Source organism: Ambystoma mexicanum, chromosome 4q, assembly GCF_040938575.1.
Source record: "Ambystoma mexicanum isolate Mex_15411 chromosome 4q, UKY_AmexF1_1, whole genome shotgun sequence".
Taxonomy (NCBI): domain Eukaryota; kingdom Metazoa; phylum Chordata; class Amphibia; order Caudata; family Ambystomatidae; genus Ambystoma; species Ambystoma mexicanum.
This window is the reverse complement of record NC_090928.1, coordinates 194468113-194489818: the sequence shown is the minus strand read 5'-3', so window position 1 is coordinate 194489818 and position 21706 is coordinate 194468113. Positions and strand designations below refer to the sequence as shown.

The 21706-nt window shown below is 47.3% G+C and overlaps 1 protein-coding gene across 2 annotated transcripts in view; it reads left to right on the top strand.

Moving 5' to 3' along the window:
• The first annotated feature begins 16363 nt into the window (after window positions 1–16363).
• LATS1 (large tumor suppressor kinase 1) overlaps window positions 16364–21706 on the top strand; it is a 659187-nt gene continuing 653844 nt past the window's right edge. For both annotated transcript variants that reach the window (XR_011268115.1, XM_069607721.1), the window contains exon 1: window positions 16364–16473. The gene's annotated coding sequence lies outside the window, so the exon portion shown is untranslated. The remainder of the gene's footprint in view (window positions 16474–21706) is intronic.

Genomic DNA, 21706 nt, shown 5'->3' with positions numbered 1-21706 from the left:
CACAAGTGTCTAAGCAGTGACAAAAGGCTGAAAGTGAGGCAAGCCCCTTTAATTCCCACAGAGATCCCGGAAACAGTATGGCAGAAGACAGGCCTGGACTTTATAGGACCGATAGAAGCCATGCCTGCTAAGCATCGATATTGGGTAGTAATGGTTGATTATCTCTCAAAATGGGTGGAGGTGAAATTTGTGCCTGGCATTAACACAGCCACAGTAGTGGATGTTCTCACTTTAGCCTTCCAAAGAGAAGAGTTACCCAAAGAAATAGTGACAGACAACCAAGTTTAGCTGACGTCAAATTAAATGGCGACATTTTTGAGAGAGAACAAAATCAAGCAGAGAAAGGCATCCCTGTATCAGCCCCAAGCCAATGGGCTTGTAGAAAGGACTAAAAGACTTATAAAAGGAGCCTGGCAACTATCCATGGCATAGGGCATGGATCCATACAAAACGGTGAAAGAAGCAGTGACTGCACACAGGTTGACACCCAAAGGAACAACAAATGTGTCGCCATTTCACATGCTAAGAGGCAGGAGGGCTGGTTCTACACTAATGCTGCCAATCCAATGTGAGAGAGGATGACTCCATAAATATGGAAGATGTAGTGTGGGGAATCAGGAAGAGCAAGGACCACATGGAAAAATAGAATGACAATCGCTGGTCAGTGAAAAGAATAGAGGTAGAAGGAGGCATAGAGAAGATTCGCATGCAGCATAATGACAACGTGACAGGGTCCAAATCACATATGTACGGAAGATGGGAAGCGATGGAACTTAGAGAGAGTGGCAGTATTTGGAAAGGGACTGCCTCCTGATAAGGAAGAGAGATTTGCCCTAGAGAGAATGTACAAGGAATGACCGGTGAGGTGAGAGAAGAAGAGTATGCAATGAATGGTGAACAAGATCTGCAGAATGAATGGGAAGCCACGGCATCGACAAGAAGCAGGGAAGAAGAAACGGAAGGGGAGTCACCCAAGGTATGGAGTGAGTCAGGGCTGCCGCACCATGAGAGAAAGAGGACAGCGAGGTACCAAGACTTTGTGATGGAGTACGACCATGCTGCTAAAGAAAAGGAGGTGTGTAGAGACAAAGGGCCTCATTACGACCCTGGCGGAAATCGAAATACGATGGCGGAAATGCAATACCGCCATCGAATAGCGCTCGGTGCGATCATGAACCGTCACCGCAAAGTACGATGCCATTAGCGACACCGTAGTGAACGCCAACGCTAACTGCACCAAGTACGCGCGCGCGCGCCATGCCAAACCGTAATTATCACCATGGCGCAACGGTACGCGAATTCTGACCCTAGCGGACATGCACCTAACGCCATCAAGCACGGCGGAAAGTACCATTCCGCCATGGTGAGAAGTACGGCATCGCGAACCAACCGTAAACGGCCCTACTGAGTGTCTGTACACCGCTCCCTGGCCACATTGTACAACTCCCCGTAGGTCTAATGAAGTCACACAATGCAACCAGTGAAATGTACTAGTCATCCATGCCTGCCAACGAACAAATGAATCTCAAGAGGGACCAATGGGAGCTGCAGGGCACAGATGGCACGAATACAGAAGCCATTCAAATGGACATGACCTCAGTCTCCCACCAAGAAACGCACGCAAACACAGGCACCTGTGACCAGCCATATTCCGATAATCACATCATTCCACCAATCCAACTGGCTGACCGGCATCTGTTACACAAAAGCTAATCCCCCGCCCCTGAGCATGACATCATCAAAACAGTCATATTGGCAGCCCTTATCCCTGACCTCACTGGGCTTCGTAGGCAAACGCGCCCAGCACAGTACCACGCAACTATACTCCGAAGCTGGAACCCAATGCAGATCTCCTCACAATACATCGCTCCCCAAATAGGAATATGCCACATCACTTGCAAAGAAGAACGCTACACGGTTCATATCAGAATAGAAATTTAATGCACAACAAATTCACCAAGCCCATACAGCCATTAGGCCATGAACTCCAAAATACATTTCACCATTGTGGGCTGCATCCGCAATAAATGACCAGCTACTTCTTGTGTGACGCCCTGTTCCTTCATGGTACACAGGGGCTACATTCTCGTACGAAAAGGCAACATGGAAGCGCCTAGAACCGCAGGGCCGTCCCAATAGGGAGGCACTAGTCCAGCTGAAAGGTCGAAATGTTGCTCCTAGCCACTAGTACTGCGTAAGGGCATGTGGCCCATTGGCGATCGTCCCATAAGATCGTAATGCTGCTCCACTGATTAACACGAAGCAGCAGGTGTCGGGAGTAAAATCCATCTGCAGGAGTGGCATACAGATGGCAGTGGCAAAAGGGGAGGAGATACCTGTCACCCAAATGAAATGAAAAAGAATAGTATGGCCATCAGAACTTCATTTGAATTACTCACTTCAATGATCACACCAAATCCACAGCCATATGCATGCTAGCCCACTCCAAAGGATCATCACCACCCAAAAACCACTTGCGAATCATAACTATCTATATCGAGGTGAAAACACTATCACAAACGAGTGTTCCTGTGCATGCGTCTGTTAAAACAGAATCCATCAGATGGGATTGGTAACGTGCATAGACACAAGTGTCTGAAGGCGCGTCGAGACAGGGAGGGCTCAACAAGGCCAGATAGACGATGGTCCCACTATGGCAGCCCTGCATCACATAGCGCAGGGGAGGTGGATAGATTCCATGAAGCCCTGTACATGGCAAACTCTGTATCAAATCATCTGTCCATGCATCCATACATCATTCCCTCATCCCGTAATGAAAACGCCTGTTTCCATACTCACATAACATGTGAAATTTCCATTGAGTCTGTGCGTTATGCAGCCTGCAAAATCCACTGTGCCCCAGCCCGTAATTCCAGTGTTGTGAAGTAACATGTATTTGGGAACGTCCGGCCTTATCGCCCACTTCGCTATTGCGCATCCCCAACTATTCATATCAATCATTGCATCCTCGCCATGGCCCCTGTCCCAAGGACATTGAACAATAGAACGTTATATTTGCAGTCAGACCTGTGGGCATCTCCTCGCCGCTAGCTGAAAACCGAAAGCGCCGCCCTTCGAATTCCTCATTTGCAACATCACGTCGAAAAGGCATCTGTGGCCGCTTGAAATCACAAATTAATCCATCTAGTGCGGCTGTGTGTGAAAATGGCAACTGCCTTCACTCACAAATGGGACGCCCCGCCCGTCGGTGAACCTCGGTACAGTGTTGCATGAGGGTCCACCGTTACTCGAGTACTACGTTCCACTGACCGTTCACAAGTCTGTTCGCGACTGCAAAGATAGTATGTGAAACAATGGGACCATAGCAGAATGAACATATCAACCAATGTTACACTGCCATCGGGTACAAATACATGATTGTAATAGCAAGATGCCATTCGTCGAATTGCAGCGTTGTGTGCGGGACGTGCTCGCCCAAAGGGGAGAGCAGCTTGCACAGGTGGAATGAACCACCACAGGTGGAGGCCATACAGCCTGAAAACACATAAATTGCACACCCAGCCTCCTCCCACAACCACACCCACTCCGAAATGCTACCGGCAGGACTAGCTATGTTGGCCCTGGGGGACCTGATAGCACTGCAAGTACTCCAACTTTAAGAAGAAGACGAACACCAACTACAACCGGCCGCACGGAGGAGACGCAGGAGGAGGAGGAGGGCAAGGCAGGGCCAGCAAGGGCCGCCAGCACAGCCACTACCACCACGCAGGCAGCCCGCAATCCCACGCCTCCGAGCACATCCGTTCAACCTCACTGATGAGCAGATCCACACCCTCTACCGTTTGGACCGGGACACCATAACCGCCATTGTGGACATGACACAGGCTGACCTTCTCAGCATGATAGATAGCCCAACCGCCATCCCACCCCTACTGAAGGTGGTGTCTGTACTCCACTTCCTGGCCACAGGCACCTACCAGCACACAGTCGGACAGTTGCATGGCATATCACAGCCACTGTTCTCACGGACACTATTGCAAGTGCTTGATGCCCTCCTGCAGCACGCAGACGACTACATCTCTCTACCACGCTCGGAGCAGGAAATTACCAACACAAAAGTGGGATTCCATGCACTTGCCGGCATACCGGGTTGCATTGGTGCCATCGACTGCACCCATGTGGAATTGGTCGTCCCACATGCCATGGAGGCCCAGTACCGCAACCGAAAACAATTTCATTCTCTGAATGTACAAATGGTGTGTGACTCCAACAGGATCATTACACATTGTTGTGCCCGATTCCCTGGATCAACCCATGATTCTATGGTCTTGAGGAACTCTACAATACCACGCTACATGGAGCGACACGCAGGGAACAGATCCTGGCTACTCGGTGAGTCTCATTTCATGCATGATGATGTGGGGTATGTGATGCGGCAATGACCTGGCAGGAAGGGGGGGGGTGCGTACGTAGCAATGGCATTCCTCAAAATTCCTTTATTGTCCACATACAGGTGATGCCGGGTATCCACTGAAGAGATGGCTCCTCACACCAGTCCGGAACCCACGGGACCAGCATGAGGAGGACTACAACCATGCCCACTCACGTACCCGTGTAGTCATAGAACAGGCATTCGGCCTACTGAAGACTCGTTTCCGCTGCCTCAGCAGGTCTGGCGGGGCACTCCTGTGCCGCCATGTGAAGGTTGCAAAGATGGTCATGGCATGTGTCATGCTCCACAACATGTGCGTACGTAGAAATGTGCCCATGCCCCCTGACGCAGAACTGCAAGCACCTGAAGATGGTCATGATGAGGGTGGGGATGTGGCAGCACCTCAAGGAGTCTGCGAGGCACAGGAGGGCCGTGACATTCGTCAGCATCTCATAGATGCATGCTTCTAGCACTCACGCCTGGTGGCTGATACATGGACACGGGACTTGTGGCACTGTGTGTGTCTGGAACATGCACAATATGGACTGTACGCCTATAATGGCCTCGTACACAAAGATCAATGTCCACACATCTCATTGGATGATCGTGCATTGTTTATGGCATATGTGATATCATGTTAAACACCCTATCGACCCGCCACCCAAGTGAGCCCAACACACCCCCTCCACCCTCCTACCTCCCCCCCGAACACCAGTGTCCAAAGATGCTCATTGTCAGTGGGCAGTCGCTATTGCAAGCCCCCTCTCCGGGTATCAGGGGCACCCCTGCCTGTGGAGCGCAGGTTCCTCCCAGATCTACGTTGGGGGCTGCCCTGGACGGAACTTGCAATGGATGATGTCTCTGCCTGCTCACGTCCATGCATGTCCCTAAGGGTTTGTGAGAGCTCAGTGAGCACACGGCGCACTGCGGCAAGTTCGGCACATACGTCTTTGGACGTCGCATGCAGTTCCCCCCTCAGGCTCTCGGTGCTTCTCTCCATTTGTACTCTCAGGCTCTCGGTGCTTCTCTCCATTTCTACTCTCAGGCTCTCGGTGCTTCTCTCCATTTGTACTCTCAGGCTCTCGGTGCTTCTCTCCATTTCTACTCTCAGGCTCTCGGTGCTTCTCTCCATTTCTACTCTCAGGCTCTCGGTGCTACTCTCCATTTGTGCCCTTAGTGTCTCTGTACTTCTCTCCATTTCTGCCCTAAGTGTCTCAGTTGATGTTTCTATGTCTGCCTTAGTGCCCCCACATTCATCGGCATGGTCCTTGAGGAGCGTGGCCAGTTGCTGCTGTTGCACGATTACCTGGTCGAGGGACTGTTGCCTCTGCTGGGCCATGGCCATTTGCGGTGGTGTCACAGAGTGGCTGGTCACCTCATGTTGCCTTGCCACAGGGCTTGTGGGGGATGGCCAGTCGTCGTCTTGTGGGTGCCCCTGCGTGGTATCCTCATGGTGTACGGGATGGAACAGACAGGGGGATTGAGACAGGTCATGGATGGATCTAACTTCGACATCCCCGTTTTCTGTGTCGGAGCATGCTGCCATTAATGCTGTGTCACCTATGGTGCTGCTGCCACCAGAAGCAGTGCCTACTGTGGCATCCATTGGGGGGACCTGTGGTGGTGCTGTTGTGGGCATGCTGGCTGCTGGGGTGCCTGTTGGAGTTCCCTCCTCTGTGCTGCCACTTGATTTGTGCTGCTTCCGTGTCTTGATGCGTGCAGCTGCGGTGTAGGGTCTTTGGCCGTTGGTCTTGGCCCTCTTTGCAGGTGTGCTGGTAGGGGTGTCCTGGAGCTCGTCGTTTGGATCGGACCCTGTGGTGGAGTAAAGGAGGGCGAGCGTTATTAATGGGTCTGTGGGAATTGGAATGGCAATGTATCACATGCATTGGGGTGGTACCTGAGGGTGATTTGGGTCGGGGCCTTGGAGGTGGTTTCATTTGTGTGTGGAGTGAGGGTGCAGTTGTTTTGCAGCCTGCAGTTAGGGTGTGCCTGCTGCACGTGTAGAGGGTGTTTTTAGGATTTTTAATTATTTATGTATTTGATGTGAGTTTTAAAGTGTGCTATCAGGCCTATGTATGTGGACGTTCTCCTGGACATGTGTTACTGTTGCACTATGTGGACACGTGGTACTTCACATGATTGTACATTGTGGTTTTGGCATTGTTTTATTTGGGACACCTACCTGATTCTTCGGATGTCTGCACTCCTTTCTCCATCCCTCCGACTCCCTCTATGCTCTCCATTCCAATGGTGGAGGCACAGATTTCTTCCCAGGGGGTCAACTTGATGGGTGATTCCGATCCTCCCCCGGTAGCTGTGGCAATGTTGCGGTTGGCAGAAAGTATGCTACGGACGCGTATCCGCAGGTCGTCCCATCGCTTTCTGCATTGCTGTGGGTTGCGGGGTGCGGTCCCCACCGCACTTACCCGCTGTGCCACCAGGGCCCATATGGCCTTCTTGTTCGCAAGTGCCGTCCTGGTCATTTGCATGGAGAAGACGGCGGCAGCATTCTCCTGGAGGGTCTCTGTGAGCACGGTGAGTTCCTCATGGGAGAAGTGGACCTGCCGCTTGCGGTCGCACGCTTTCTTCGCTACTTTTCCCATTTTTCTTGGTTTCACTAGGGTGGATGACGGGTTGGGATGTGTCTCAGGGTAGTGTTTTTAATGGTTCGGTGGAATTTGTGGTTTTATAGGTGTACGGCGTGATGTTTCCCGTTCCGGGACCATGCTTTTACTTCCATTTCCGTATATTTACGGTCACCGTACTTTCCGGTTGGCGCTCACTGCGGTGTCCGCTAAGATGGGTGGCGGTATTGCACCTAGGGCGCCGTACGGCGGCGGTGTGGGCCGTTTTGGGGTCATTTCCGCCATCGCGGACTTTGCACTTCCGCCATGGCGTGGTGCTCGTGCCCGATGGGTCGGAATGAGCCGCACTTTGCTCCGTCGTGCAATGGCGGAAACGCTATTTACGCTATGGCGGTCCGGTCGGTTGATTTCCGCAAGGGTCGTAATGAGGGCCAAAGTCTTGCAAGAGTGGCCTCGGCAGTCTTCTTGTAGGACTTTCGGTCGGCACTGATGAGCAGAGGCGTACGCGCGAGAGAGAGGTGCGAGATGGAACACAGTAGGATAATAACCTGGCACTAAAGGAAATAGGAGCATGAGATAAAATTGAAAGAATGTGCAGTGCCTGTACGCAGCAAGGTGTGAAAGGTACCAATTACAGTGAGAAAATATTTAGAGTTGTTATTAGAGGAAATGGTATGGGATGACATAATAGAATCCATTGAGAGCTCAGAATGGGTTTCTTCTGTGGCTCTGACAAGAACATCTGACAGAAGGTTGAGAATGTGTGTTGATTTAAGGAATGTGAATGAGTTTGCGGTAGCTGATAGTCATGCCCAAATTGCAAGTAATGTTAGCGCTTCTTGGCCAAATGTTCAACACCTTAGATATGACTAGTGCATATCATGAAGTGAAGATACATAAGAATTTGAAACAAATAACTGCTTTCATAACACCTTATGGTGTGTATCAATTTGAAAGAATGCAATTTGGCTTAGTAAGTGCCTTGTCAGTGTTCCAGAGAATAATTCATGTTTTATTCAAGGGGTTAAGTGGAGTGGTGGCACTTCAGGATGACGTGTTGATCTATGGGAAGAATGAGATGGAACATAACAAAACCTTGAAGGAAGTGTTGATAATTTGGGGGAAAAAAAGCATGACGCTGAAAGCAGGAAAAGGCTAATTTGGGCTGGAATAGATAAAGTATTTAGGACACTGCATTTTGAGAGAGGGTATCAAACCTAAAAAGAATCACATTGATTCCATACAAGGAGCTCCTGCTTCGGTGAATGTAGATCAAATAAGGGCTTTTCTTGGTGTAACTGAGTTTTATTCAAGATTTGTGGAGCAATTTGCACACGAAACAGAACCTTTAAAGACATTTCTTAGGGAGGGAACTGAGTTTGAGTGGTCTGAAGTCGAAGATAAATGTTTTAATGAGATTAAGGAGGAAATTAAAGTGGCAGTGCCCCTGAATACATTTGAGAGTGGTAAAAGATGTGTGTTAGGATTGGATGCGAGTAGCTATGGTTTGGGTGCAACATTATCACAAAAGGAGAATGATTGGTTAAATGTTGAGCACATGCATCAAGAACCCTAACTGGAAGTGAACAGAAGTATTCAGTAATTGAAAAGGAGGCCCTCGCCCGTACCTGGGCTGTGGACAAGTCCAAAATGTTTTTGTGGAGAACAGAATTTACTATTAAGCTAGATCATGAGCCAAATATTACATGAAATGGCTACAGGTGGAGGCATGAATCTCAGTGCTAGATTGCAGAGACTAGTGTTAAAACCACAAAGATACAAATTCAAAATAGAATACATTCCCGGAAGAGATAATGTACAAGCTGATTGTTTATCAAGGATACAAATGGACATAGCTAGTGATCAGGTTGATTCTGAAAGCGAGGTTGCTTGGATTGAAAGTGAAGAGCAAATTAGTAAAGAAAGTGGATGGCTAGGTGAAAAAGCGATTTCAAAAGATGAGTGGCGCAAAGAAATGTGTAAGGATGTGGTATTAACGCAAGTTAAGGAGTATTGTGTAAAGAGTTGACCATCTGAGAAAAATGTAAAAGGGTAATTGAGTTCAATGAAGAAAATAGCTGTTAAGATTTGTGTTCATGGAGAATGTGTTGAGAGGTGAGGTGTTGATTCCTCCCAGATCATTGAGGATGAGAGTAATTAAAGTTGCGCATGAAGGACACTTGTGTATATCGGTTGCGAAGAGGAAAATCAGAGCTGACTTTTGGTGGCCACATATGGACTTGGAGATAGAAAGTGTGGTGAAGACCCCTAGACACAGGTAACTGTAATAAAGACAACTTTATAAAAAATAGCTTTTGTCCGTAAAGTTCGCACCTGGAATGGAGATTGCCACATGGAAATCGGGAGACACATATTTACCAATAGGAATGCATTTGGGCTACAGTTATTTTAGGCGGGAGACTGTGAAAAACAGCAATATTTTTCACCTGAAAATCGTGAGTCTCCTGCCTAAATCGGGAGGGTTGGCATGTATGACTACGCCCACCCTAAGCTCCACCGCCTTGACCCGACACCTAGGGCCCTGTGTCCAGAGCCGGCCTTAGTGGCAGCAGCGACCCGGACAGAAAAAGAATAATTTGGCAACCCCCCTCCTGCCGTGCCCCTGGTCAATTGGGGGGGCGCCAAATGTTTCTTTTTGTAGTGGGAGAAGTGTCATTTTAAAATTAAATGTGCTCGGGGGAGCCGGCTAATTTAACAATAGGATGCTTTGGCACCATATTAAGATGATTATGTCCCCACTCCCGCGCTGGAGCAGGGTGGTAATTATCTCAATAGGGGGCCAGCACACTATTGTTAAATGCTCCGACGAGCGCATTTAATTGCAAAATTACACTTCTCCAATGTTAAATATTCACTGAATACCTTTGTAGAGCAGCATACAATCGTATATATTCGTGATCAATATTGAATGCAATCAATCAATCAGGACCGGAGGCAGGTGCGTGTCAACAGGTCTTTAATCAAACGTGAACTGCCTAATTGGCGGTAACTCCGCCTCCATAATCACGTGGGACGCAGCCCACAAGCAACTGCAATAAACAGAGGACTGCTCCTCTGAACAAATAACAATAATAATAAAAGTAGGACATTACATCTCCCCTGTTCTTGAAACAAATACTTTAATACTGTCCAATCAAACTCTTCAATCCATCTCGTGGGTCTGCGGATGACCCTCTTGGATGGGCTGCGCGCCGGTGGGACCAGTTTCACTGGAGTGCCGTCACTGCCACTATCATCAGCGTCTCTTCCCTCTTCATGATATTCAGAGTCCTTATCTGACGAATCATCTGTAAGTGTCATTGAGGTGCTGACAGGGGTGTCCGTGCTGTTGAAAGCCTTGAAAAAGGATGAATTCCTGGTGATTGTGCCATGAGGGCTAGCAGCCATTACCATCGACCCTTGGATGTGAGTCACTGTCATGGGGTCTGGCTTGAAAGCAGGCATGTCCTTAGTGACTTGGTTCTGTCGTACTAATACCTGGTCACCAATGCGAATGGTGCTGGGTCTGGCCCTTCTTCTGGCATCTGTGTATTCCTTCATTTTGTCCTTGCTTTCTTGGTCCTTGCTTCTGGCATTCTGTATGTGCGTGGAATCATCCTTGTTTCGAGCATAGTGGGGAAGCCTTGTTCTGATGACACATCCGAACATTAGCATTGATGGGCATTCGCCAGTTGAGCTATGCAGTGTATTCCGATATTCTCGTAGTAACGTGCAGATGGCTTGCATGAATGACCCGTTTGTGATGGAACAGAGCTGGAGCGTGCGTTTAAGGTTTCCCATGAAACGTTCCACCATTCCGTTTGTCTGTGGCCACAGTGGTGTGACCTTGTGATGTTGGAAGCCTAGGTGTTCTGCGAACATAGCAAAGTCATGGCTCGTGAAAGGAGGCCCGTTATCAGATTTGACTCGTGAGGGGATGCTGTAGTCAGCAAAAGTTTTGTCCAGCGCAGGTATGACGGCTTGAGCACTGTTAGAGTGAATCAAATGTACATCTGGGAATCGCGACATTTCATCAATGATCTGATCACCAGCACATATTTGCCGTTTGCCAGCGGCCCAAACATATCCACTGCTACCTCATCCCACACCTGCAGAGGCATCTCAGATGTTTTAAGCGGCTCTGGGAATGTGCGCGGAGCCACCGCCTGACAGGGTAAGCATTTCCTTAGTAGTTGTTCCACCCGTTCGTCTATGGATGGGAACCATACCTTCGTTCTTAGTTGTCTCGTGGTTGACACTATTCCTCTGTGTCCAGCATGGGCGATATCTAGTACCTGGTCTTGCAGGGTTGCCGGAATTACTATTCTGTTTTCTTTCAATAGCAGGCCTTCGGGTGACGTGGACAGGGTATGTCGGACGAGCTTGAGTGTGCGAAAGTGTTGTTCCTCTTCCGTGGACAGGGAAGGTGCCCCTTTGGGTCTGTTCTGCCATTGGTTCGACTTTACGCAGGATTGTACTGTCTGGAGAAGTATGTCCTTTTGTGTCGCTTCTAGCAGCTGGGCTGTGGTGATGGATTTGGGTAGCGCACTGCTGACTAGGTACCGTAGATATTGGTTTGCTTTGTGTGATTGGCATTCATCTTGAGCCGGAAGTGGATAGCGTGATAGAACGTCTGCAGGATTGTTGTCTTTGCCTGGTTGATGGATTATCTTGAATGAGTATTCTTGTAGCCTTAAACCCCATCTGGCGATCCGTGGTGGCATTTTGGCTGTTGGTTTTTAATAGATGGTGGTGAGAGCCTGGTGATCCGTAACTATGGTAAACGGTCTTCCATACAGAAATACATGATAGTGCTCACACACCCATACTACCGCTAAGCTCTCTTTTTCGGGTTGGGAGTATGCACATTCTGTGTTGGAGAGACTACGGCTTGCATAAGCTACAATTCTCTTCGGAAAGTCAGGTGATGCACCACGTCTGGATTGTGCTAGGATTGCTCCTAGTCCAACTGGGCTGGCGTCTACTGTGAGTTCCGTGTCAAGGTCAGGGTCGTAGTATGCCATGCATGAAGCCGTTGCAATTCTTTTCTTAATTTCTTGAAATGCTTGTTCGCAGGTATCTGACCACTGGAATTCTTGATGCTTCCCAGTTAGCAATCGAAGAGGCGTGCTCACAGAGGCGAAATCTTGTATATAGCGAGTGCAGTAGCTCGCCATTGCCAGGAATGAGCGTACGGCTGAAACTGATGTGGGTGTGGGCGTCTCTACCAGCGCTTGAACCTTTTCCGGATCTGGTTTCAGGCCATCTTTTAAGAAGATATGTCCAAAGAATTTGAGAGTGGATTTGCTGATCTCACATTTGTCCGGGTTGAGTGCGAGGTGGGCATTTTCTAGTGCCATGCAGACTCTCCTCAGAGTATCATCATGGCTGCCTTGTGTGGTGCCGAAAATTAATATGTCGTCCGAGTAGTTTAAACAGTTGGGGATGTGTTTTATCACTTGATGTATCTCATTTTGGAAAATTTCGGCAGCCGAAGATACCCCAAAACTGAGTCTTTTATACCTGAATAAGCCGAAGTGGGTTGAAAAAGTGGTGATATATCTTGAAGCAGGGTGTAGCTCTAGTTGGTGATATCCCTTATTTAAGTCTAATTTCGAGAACACCTTGGATCCGTGCAGTAGGTGCATCATATCAGTCATTCTTGGGGCAAGGTGTCGTTCCCGCTCTATGGCAACGTTTGGGGCCCTCATGTCCACGCAAATGCGAATGCTATCTTTGTTGTCCTTTTTCGGTACGGGTACAATGGGAGACACCCAGGAAGTTGGTCCTGATGCTGGTTCTATGATGTCCTGCTGTAATAATGATTGAATCTCGTCCTCCACGTGTCTTTGTATGTTGAGAGGTATGCCCCTGTAGTGCTGTGCTCTCTGAGGTATCCGGGGATTGATGTGCAGCTTTACTTGTTTGTCCTTTAAATTTCCCAGCCCCTTGAATAGAGAGGGAAACATTTTTTTCATCATGTCCTTCGGGCTGGTCGTGTATGCCGACATAATTTGATACATAATTTGAATGGGTCCCATTTGGATCGCAGACTTGAACCTCAGAATGCTGCCGCCTGGCACGTCCCCTTTTATGACATGTATTTTGATCTTTTGATTTTTGTCTTTATACTGACAGTGTGCCGTGAACATCCCTTGGCAGTTGAGAGGCTTGTTGGAGCCGTATGGATATATTAATGTGTCTGCTTCTTTCAGTGACTTCTTGTAGTTGAGTAGTTTATGTCTCATCATTTATGACATTTACCGTTGCTCCCGTGTCAATTAGAAATTCTTTGTTTTGCCCATTAATTTGTAGTAGCAGGGTGGGACTGTATTCTGCGGCTATGCTGTTTCCAGTTGCGTGTACATATCCCCTTTTTCTGTCCCCGCTGGATGAGGATGAGTGCGATTCCTGTCTTCTGCGAGGCAAATTTTCTAGATATCTGATCTTCTGTCTGGATTGTCTCCTTTGCGAATCATGTCTGGTGCTAGTGCGGCTCGAGTAGTCACTTCTCTCTTTGCGCCTTCTCTCCTCTCGTGGCGTGTCGCGGGATGAGCTTTGCGGTTGGTGTCTGGATGTTGCAGGCGACTGCCTCCTGCGAGATCTCGAACTTTCTCTCGTCGAGGTTCGATCTTGTCTCTGCGTGTCCTTGTACATATCAGTCGGCTGGAAGAAATTGACGTTTCTGCACACGGATTGGAAGTGGTTTTCCCCTCCGCACTTGTCACAGTTGTGTCCGATGGCTGGACATGGGCCTACATGTGGAAATTTGAAACCGCACCTGTAACATTTTTTTTGCTCAGCGGGATATGAGTCTCTCGATGTTCTGATGGGGCATACTGATGCAGTGGAAGCAGACTGCGTGATCTTCATGTTATGAAGTGATTCTATTTGTTGCATGAGGGTTGCGTCTGCTTGTGCGAGTTGCAATATCTCTTCCAGTGTCCTGCTTTTTTGAAGTAGTTTCTTTCTGAACTCGTGCGATGCGCAGCCAGCGATGGTTTGGGACTTTATTGCTTCATCCGTTGAATATCTATCAAAATCACAATATTTTGCTCTTTTCCTTAAACGCATTACGAAGTTGTCCATACTTTCACTGCTGTCCTGTGTAGATGTGTGGAAAATGTGTCGTTCATAATCAACATTTCGTAAGGGTGCGAAGTAGGCATTTAGTGCGTCAATGATGCCTTGAAAAGTGTCTGTGGAAGATTCAGGCATTTCAAAAACGATGTCCCGTACTACAGGTCCTAGAGAATGGAGTAGTATACCTCTGAGTCGACACTCCTCCCTTACCCCTGATGCGTCTATGTAGAGATGCAGTTCCTTGAGCCATCTGGCCCAGCTGGGGGCGAGGCTGCTGGTGTCTGACATGTTGAATGGTGGCACAGCTTGTAGTTGTAAGGATTCTGAGCCACTGTCATCTTTGTTAGTGGCTTGCCGAGGTGTGGAGCTCGAGGAGGGGTTCAGAATTCCACTGTCTGTATTGTCTTCCGACATGTTTGCCTTCTTACTGCCGCTGGCAGTGCCTTGTTCGTTGTGGTAACTCTGCTTGTAACGGTTTCTTCACAGCGTGCCGAGTGTGCGCGTATTGCTGGGGCTGGACTCCACGTGTGTTACGCGGTGCGCGTAATACATGAGTTGCCGGATTCTGTCTGCTCAAACGATTGCTGCATATGAAGTCGAGTCTTCTTACTTGTGCGGATGCTTGCGCCGCGTGAGTCGTAAACGGCTCCGGTGCTGCAAGTTAGGCAGGTGGAATCCTCGAGTCAGGGTCGGGTAACTGGCAAGACCTTCTGGTTCCGGCGCCGTTTCACGGAAACCTCTTCGCCATTGTTAAATATTCACTGAATACCTTTCTAGAGCAGCATACAATCGTATATATTTGTGATCAATATTGAATGCAATCAATCAATCAGGAACGGAGGCAGGTGCGTGTCAACAGGTCTTTAATCAAACGTGAACTGCCTAATTGGCGGTAACTCCGCCTCCCTAATCATGTGGGACGCAGCCCACAAGCCATAGCTCTCAATCATTTGTGCTGCAAAGGCGGGTGAAATCACACGATTTTGTTTTTGGTGGGTGAGACGCCCATTGGAATGAATGGGCGTACAGGAGGCTTGGCGGGTGAGTCAGCCTTTTACAAGGCGGGTGACACCCGCCAAAAGCGTGTGAGTTGAGAGCTATGCCACAAGCAACTGCAGTAAACAGAGGACTGCTCCTCTGAACAAATAACAATAATAATAAAAGAAGGACATTACATCCAACCACACAAGCTCGGGGTAGCCCTTGAAAGGCTCCCTTGAGTTGGCGCCCTAGGAGGCTAATGGCGCCCTGGGGGACTACGGCACCCTGGGCTGTTGCCCGGCCCGCCCTAAGGCCTGCTATGCCTGTGTCAGATGCTGCCCACGGGGCCCTTTGCCTTAAATCTGCCACTGGGTGAGCCACTGAACGTTCTAGAAGTGAAGGTTGAGTAAGCTAGAGCTAGTGGCACTGTGATTGGCCGCCTCTCTCCCCTGCTTACTTAAATTAAATACGTCGATCTGGCTTGGGAATCTTCACTCTTCTACAGCAGCTCTCTCGCCCCTAAACTCCTTACAGGCCCATTTAAATCAATGAGCCTTCACCCGCCAAATACAAAATCTGGTGTATTCATCAGCCATTGGGCCACAAAAGGTTGAGAGCTATAGTATTCACCGTAGATATTTTTTTTTTTAAACGGGAAGTTTGCACTTGGCTTAGGGCAACCAAAACCTATTGGATCTGCCAATGCGTGTTTCAATGGTGTCCAATACAATACAATATTAATAGGAAGATCTTGATGCAGCAAGAAACTAGGCTGCCGGCGAATCATGGGAAACCTGTCTCCTAGCGTCTATCAACTTTTAGATTATTAAGTACTACCTTGTCTTGCGACAGATTTCTTTTTTTGCATTGACGTGTTCAAAATAGTTTAAAGTGAAGAAAGACTGTAACACCGAACGTACATGACGGCACCCAGATTTTACATAAAGAACGTCAATATAGCAAAGCCAATTCCGACAATTTGGAATGACATGGTTTCACTGTCATTGCCAGGGTGGAGGTCCTCGCACCTACGAACAATTTAGGGCAAAAACTCATAAATTAATGGGAGAGAAATTTGCGAAGACTGTTATAATGTTAGTTTCACGAAACAATGGCCTACATGAGGTTGTTGTATGGGGCCTGCCAGCCAACACTAAAACACCGATAGTCGTGCACCTGCTGAGGCTTATGCGAGTTTCTCTTAATTTCGCCTGCGTGAAGCAGCCCAACTCTGACTGACATGATGTCTGAGAACTTGTCCTCTTTCTAGGTCCATGGCATAGTGAGCCCCGTGCTAGTCCGCTGTGAGTGGCTGCTTTTGGCAGCGGAAGAGCAACCGAGGCGGAAAGGGCTGGGCTACAGAGGCGACCCCCCGCAGCCACCCCCCCTGGCCTGTGGAGAAAATGGAGGAGCCAGACCCTGCTGATTGAGGTACTGTGAGCCACGGAGAGTAGACAGGGTGGGTGAGGTTGGTGGTCGCGCAGGCGGGGCTAAATTCTTGAAGCCCCAGAGGGTTGGTGACAGCAGGTGTGACCCTTCTGCTGCTCCGAAGCAGAGGAGAACGGATTCCCTTTGGGCTATCTGGTACAGTTCATACTGTCGTTTTTAGGGGTAACTTCGGAGTTGGACACCGGCGGTGTTGAACAACATGCACCCAGCCAAACAGCATGCCTTGTGGTCATGACGTCGCTGTTGCTGAGATGTCATCGCTTTGCGGTGGTGCTAATACCTGTCTGGGTGTATTATGCTTGGTGGGCGACAGTTGATTTGCTCTCCGACAAAGTGGTGGGTTGCTAGGGGCTGGCCATCGCAAGTGGATTTGGCTAGTTCACGCATACTGTGTTCTGGTACAAATGAACGGCCACAAGAAATCAAAGGGAAAAAAAAACATGTCCACGCTAGTGGGTTACTCGGATCTGACAGGTGACGTCTCTGCCGTGAAAAGGCAAGGATTTTGAATAGGTATTGTCACAGAGCTCTAAAGTTTCCCATGGCCATGCGTGAGAAGAAGACAATTCAGTCTTGTTCCTTCAAAACAGAGTGGATGGGTTTATCACGCGCGGAGCCACTGGAAACTCGAGAGCTCCAGTGTTTTTATTTCTTGTTTTTAAGTTCAACTGCATAACTGGAAGCCTTCCGAAGATCTAGCAATCGAAACATTAAAACATACCACATCATTTGGTATTGTCTTGTTTCTGACGGTTGTATTTTGATAAAACCCTTATCTCGCTGCTTAGAAGCAGGAAGAATATGTATGGCGTGGTATGCTTTTTAAAAGTGTGATAATTTTTTTGGGGTGAATTGCAGGAACAGCTGTGGGTGAGGGGTAGATACATGAAATGTTTCTTTTTTAGGGCACAGATGCTCAAATACCATACTTTCGTCTTAGTGGGTGGCTCAGCGGTTAGTCGATTGGCTCAGCGGTTAGGCTATCACCTCTTGACATATACGAGCCTTTACTTCGGAAGTTAAAATCCTTGCATTTCGCCATACCTGCACCTGCCCGAGGTCGATACATTGAGCTCCATTAAATGGGGATAGCCATAACGCCTGTTGGGACGCTTAGAACCGAGAAAACGCCAACATAGCTTATGACCTGTTTAACAAAAACATGGCAACTAGTCTAAATGGAGACGGGAAAAGCTGTGCATGTTGTGGCATGCACAACATTTAAGACCACACCATAATTCAATGTACTTTCCAGGACCAATTCATCCTGTCTGCCTGTCGTATATAGCCAAATGTCACTCTTAAGCTTTGGACTTATGACTCCCCATCACCTATAATGGGTGGATAGCTACTCTGGAAAAGCCTTATTAGCCTCTAGCAGGGTAGTTCAACTCCAGGCCTCGAGGGCCGGAATCCGGACGAGCTTTCAAGATATCCCTAATTAATCATTCATGAGAAATGTGCATACATTTAGAATCCTTGTATGCAAATCTATCGCACGAATATTGAGGGATATGCTGAAAACCTGTCCGGATTCCGGTCCTCGAGGCCTGGAGTTGGACAACCCTGCTTAACTGTACCGTGCACTTCATATGTTTGAATCCGGCTGCAGGGCTGGGCTTGCCTCGCCTTTTATCCTTCCGAGTTTGATAACTTCAAAAATGGGGGGCGAGTAACACCTTTTATTGCTTAGAAAGTGGAGGAGTCTGACATCAAGCACAATAAAATAGTATTTATAGCAATAGAAAAGTTGTCTTTTGTGCATGCTTTACTTTTTCTATTAGACCAACAGATAAAGTATATATCCCTTGGCCTAATTTTAAAGATTACCTTCACGCGGTTTGCATAATTGTGCTATATACTAGAACACAATATGCTAGCATTTTCAGGGCCAAACATAAATATCTGTATTTTGTCCCAAATGCGAATTTAGTTTTTTATATTTTGTAGAAATGTACTCTTTGTCTCTGATTACCGCTTATGGCCCTTCGTATTTTCTTTTTTTAGTATCAACTATTCAAATGTGTGTATACTTGATCTCAAACATCTTAAATAAGTTCACTTTGATAGTATTGTGTTAAAGTAAAGTATGTTGCCCTAAGAGCACATTGCGCAGACAGTGGCAATGGTGTCCTTATTCCCATCGTTGCTGTAGAGTCATGGTGTCTCACTCCAGCACTTGTTTATTAGCAGGAGCATCCTGCAATAATATAATGTTTTGTTGTTGCAGTCAGACATGCTGAAACCCAAAGCCCGGGGCCTGCTGTTGACTGCATAGGTGTCATACATTTTGAAAGTGGGGGCCATTGCCCATGCTCCTGGCCCCACCCAAGAGCTGCCACTGGCCAGCTCTCCAAATAAGCAGCACGCCAGTCTGTGTCTGTTTTTACGCCCAAAAATTGGGCAAATACAAAAAAAAGAGAATAACAGGTAAGTAGGTTTCTGCCCCGTTGCTCTTGCTGTTTGTGTTCAGAACAGAGGTAGCAGCACTCCAAGCTATACAGGGAGACTCTACCTTTGTGTTTGACGTAATGTGGGTGTAAAAGATACAATGAACATCTTATGTACAAATGCATTAGACGAGATCAGGGGGCAAAAATTCAAGCTGCAGGCTACTAGCCAGCCATAGAAAATATCAACTGCAATGCTATACATACACAGCACACTTACTCGCCAAGAATCAAATATCACGAGCTAGTGGCGAAAGATATTAAAGGTTGAATGTGCACAAATGTATGATTTCTGGGCTGCAAAACCAGAAACTAGGCTAATAACCTGAGTTGCAGAGAAAATCGTGTTCGGGGGCGGGGAGGACTGTGGACTGGACGGTTGAAGGTCTATTTGCAGAATATTTAAAAGAGAATTGATATATTTGCAAAAAAGCAAAGGAAAACCTCGTGCAACACTCAGCATTTTAAAGCGCGAAAAGCGACAGTTCCAAAATGTAGGCCTTTTGAATTGCTAACTGGGCGTGGAAAGTAGAGGTTTTTAAACCTAAAAGTTGTAATTTCAAGAGTTTCTAACACATTGACTGCTCGTGGTCCATGGTTGTTTGTTTTATTAATTGGTGGGGTGCACCAAACCCTTAGGTAACGGGGCGCTCAGCATACAAAGAATATTTAAAGCTTAGTTACAGGTAAAGGTAAAATATATACATACATTAATAGTAGAGTCAAGATACAATGCAATAGGAACTGATTCAGGGAGCAATCTGTTGGCAGATACTGTACTGATGCAGTCATTTAGTTATAGTGGTCGTTGGATCGTAGCCAGTTAAGAGTGTTGCGTCTGAAGCTGTAGTGGGACTGATCCGTTCTGAGCTCAAGTGGTAGTGCATTCCAGAACTGGGCAGCTTCCGCCCGTTTTTTTTTTTTTTTTGGTCTGACTCTAGGTATTTGGAGGCAATGGGAGTTGACTGCCCTGGAAGGGCAGGTGGATGTTCTTCTAATTATTCTTTCCGTAAGGTAAGGTGGGGCTGCGTTATTTAGACATTTGAAGGTTAGAGACACAGTTTTGAAGAGGATCCTATCACTAATTTTAAGCCAGTGATGGTCTCTCCTTGTATTAGATACATGCTCTCTAGTTGGGAAGTTCAAAGCCGTTCAAGGGCATTGGTTTGGAGTGTCTGTATTTTGTTGATGTATTTATTGGCTCCCAAATATAAGGCATTACAATAATCAAGTTTTGATAAGATGAGAACATTGGCTAGAATAATGCAACTAGCCTGTGACAGGAAAGGCCTACATGATCTAATAAGTTTACAGGTGTAGGCAGTTGATGAACCTAGAGATTTAACCTGTTTTTTTAAGGTTAAGGTAGAGTCCAGATAGAAGCCAAGCATCTTCACTTCTTTGGCTGCTGTGATTATGTTGCTATCGATGTTGAAAGCGGCATAGTTGGTGTCAAGTTTTTTTTAGATTAGTAGCTGAACCGAGAACCAAGCTCTCAGTTTTATCGTCATTCAGGCAGAGGCCATGAGTTTCCATGCCTGAATGAGGATGTATATTTCATTTGCCAAGGCTGTATCGGAGGCAAAATTGCCAGAAAGGGGAATGAGGATCTGGGAGTCATCAGCGTAATTTGTATAAGTGAGACCCATTCTGTCCAATTTGTCAAAGAAAGGCTTGGTAAAAATATTATACACAGTTGACGAGACACAAGAGCCCTGTGGGACGCCACATGTTGTTTGAATTGGGTATGCTGATGTGGAGAAGACTCGCATAGTTCTGTTGTACAGAAAAGACTGGACCCAGGCTATGGCTTCACTCGAAGTGGGCAGCCGATGCTAGGTGTGAGTCAAATGCTGCCGACAAATCGAGGAGGAGCAGCAGCATGTCGGTGATTCCTTTATCGTTGAGCTCGTCAATTTGTGCCTTAAGGTCAATTAAGGCCGTCTCTGTGCCATGTTGAGGTCTGAATCCAGATTGGCGAGAGCCCAGGAGTTGGTTAGTCTCAAGATAGTTCTGAATTTGAAAATAGGCTTCTCTATCTATTATCTTGAGGAGGAAGGGGACCGTAGTGATGGGCCTATAATTAGTTGGGATGGAGGGGTCTAGGGTTTGCTTCTTAAGAAGAGGTAAAACCCAGGACTCTTGAATTACTTGGGACAGTGTTGGATGAGAGGGAGGCATTAGCAAGTTAAGAGATGAAGGGGGCTAAATCTCTAGCAGCATCCTCAATTATTTGGGCAGGGCAATTGTCACCTTTACAGTTGGATGGTTTCAGGGATGCAATAATTTTTTCAGTTTCCTGAGTGAATACCTTGGTGATTTTAAATGGTGTTAAACTGGGTTTGTCATTAGAAATGATGGTCGTTGGTGTCTTGGAAGGGAGGGGGCAAAGATGCTTTATTTTTAGGGCAATTTTAGTTTGCAGTGTTATTTTGTTAGCTAGGGCATTCTGGATGCTAGTGCACCATTGCTTGTCTTTAGGTAGGTTGTCAGGAGGAGGTATTGGTGTTTCTAGTTCTTGAAGGATTGCAAACAGTTCCTTAGTATTGGAGCTGGCATTTGAGATTCTTTCATTGTAGAGATTTTTTTTTTGTGTGGATAATTTCTTGTAGTTGCCCAAAGTTTTAATTTTTAATATCTTCCGTTGGGGAGTGTCGCCATAGGGTTTCTAGTTTCCTCTTTTGTAATCTTACTACTTTGAGGTGTACAGTGAACCAAGCATTGAGGTGAGTCTGCTTTTGCTCTTACTTAGCTTAAGTGGTGCA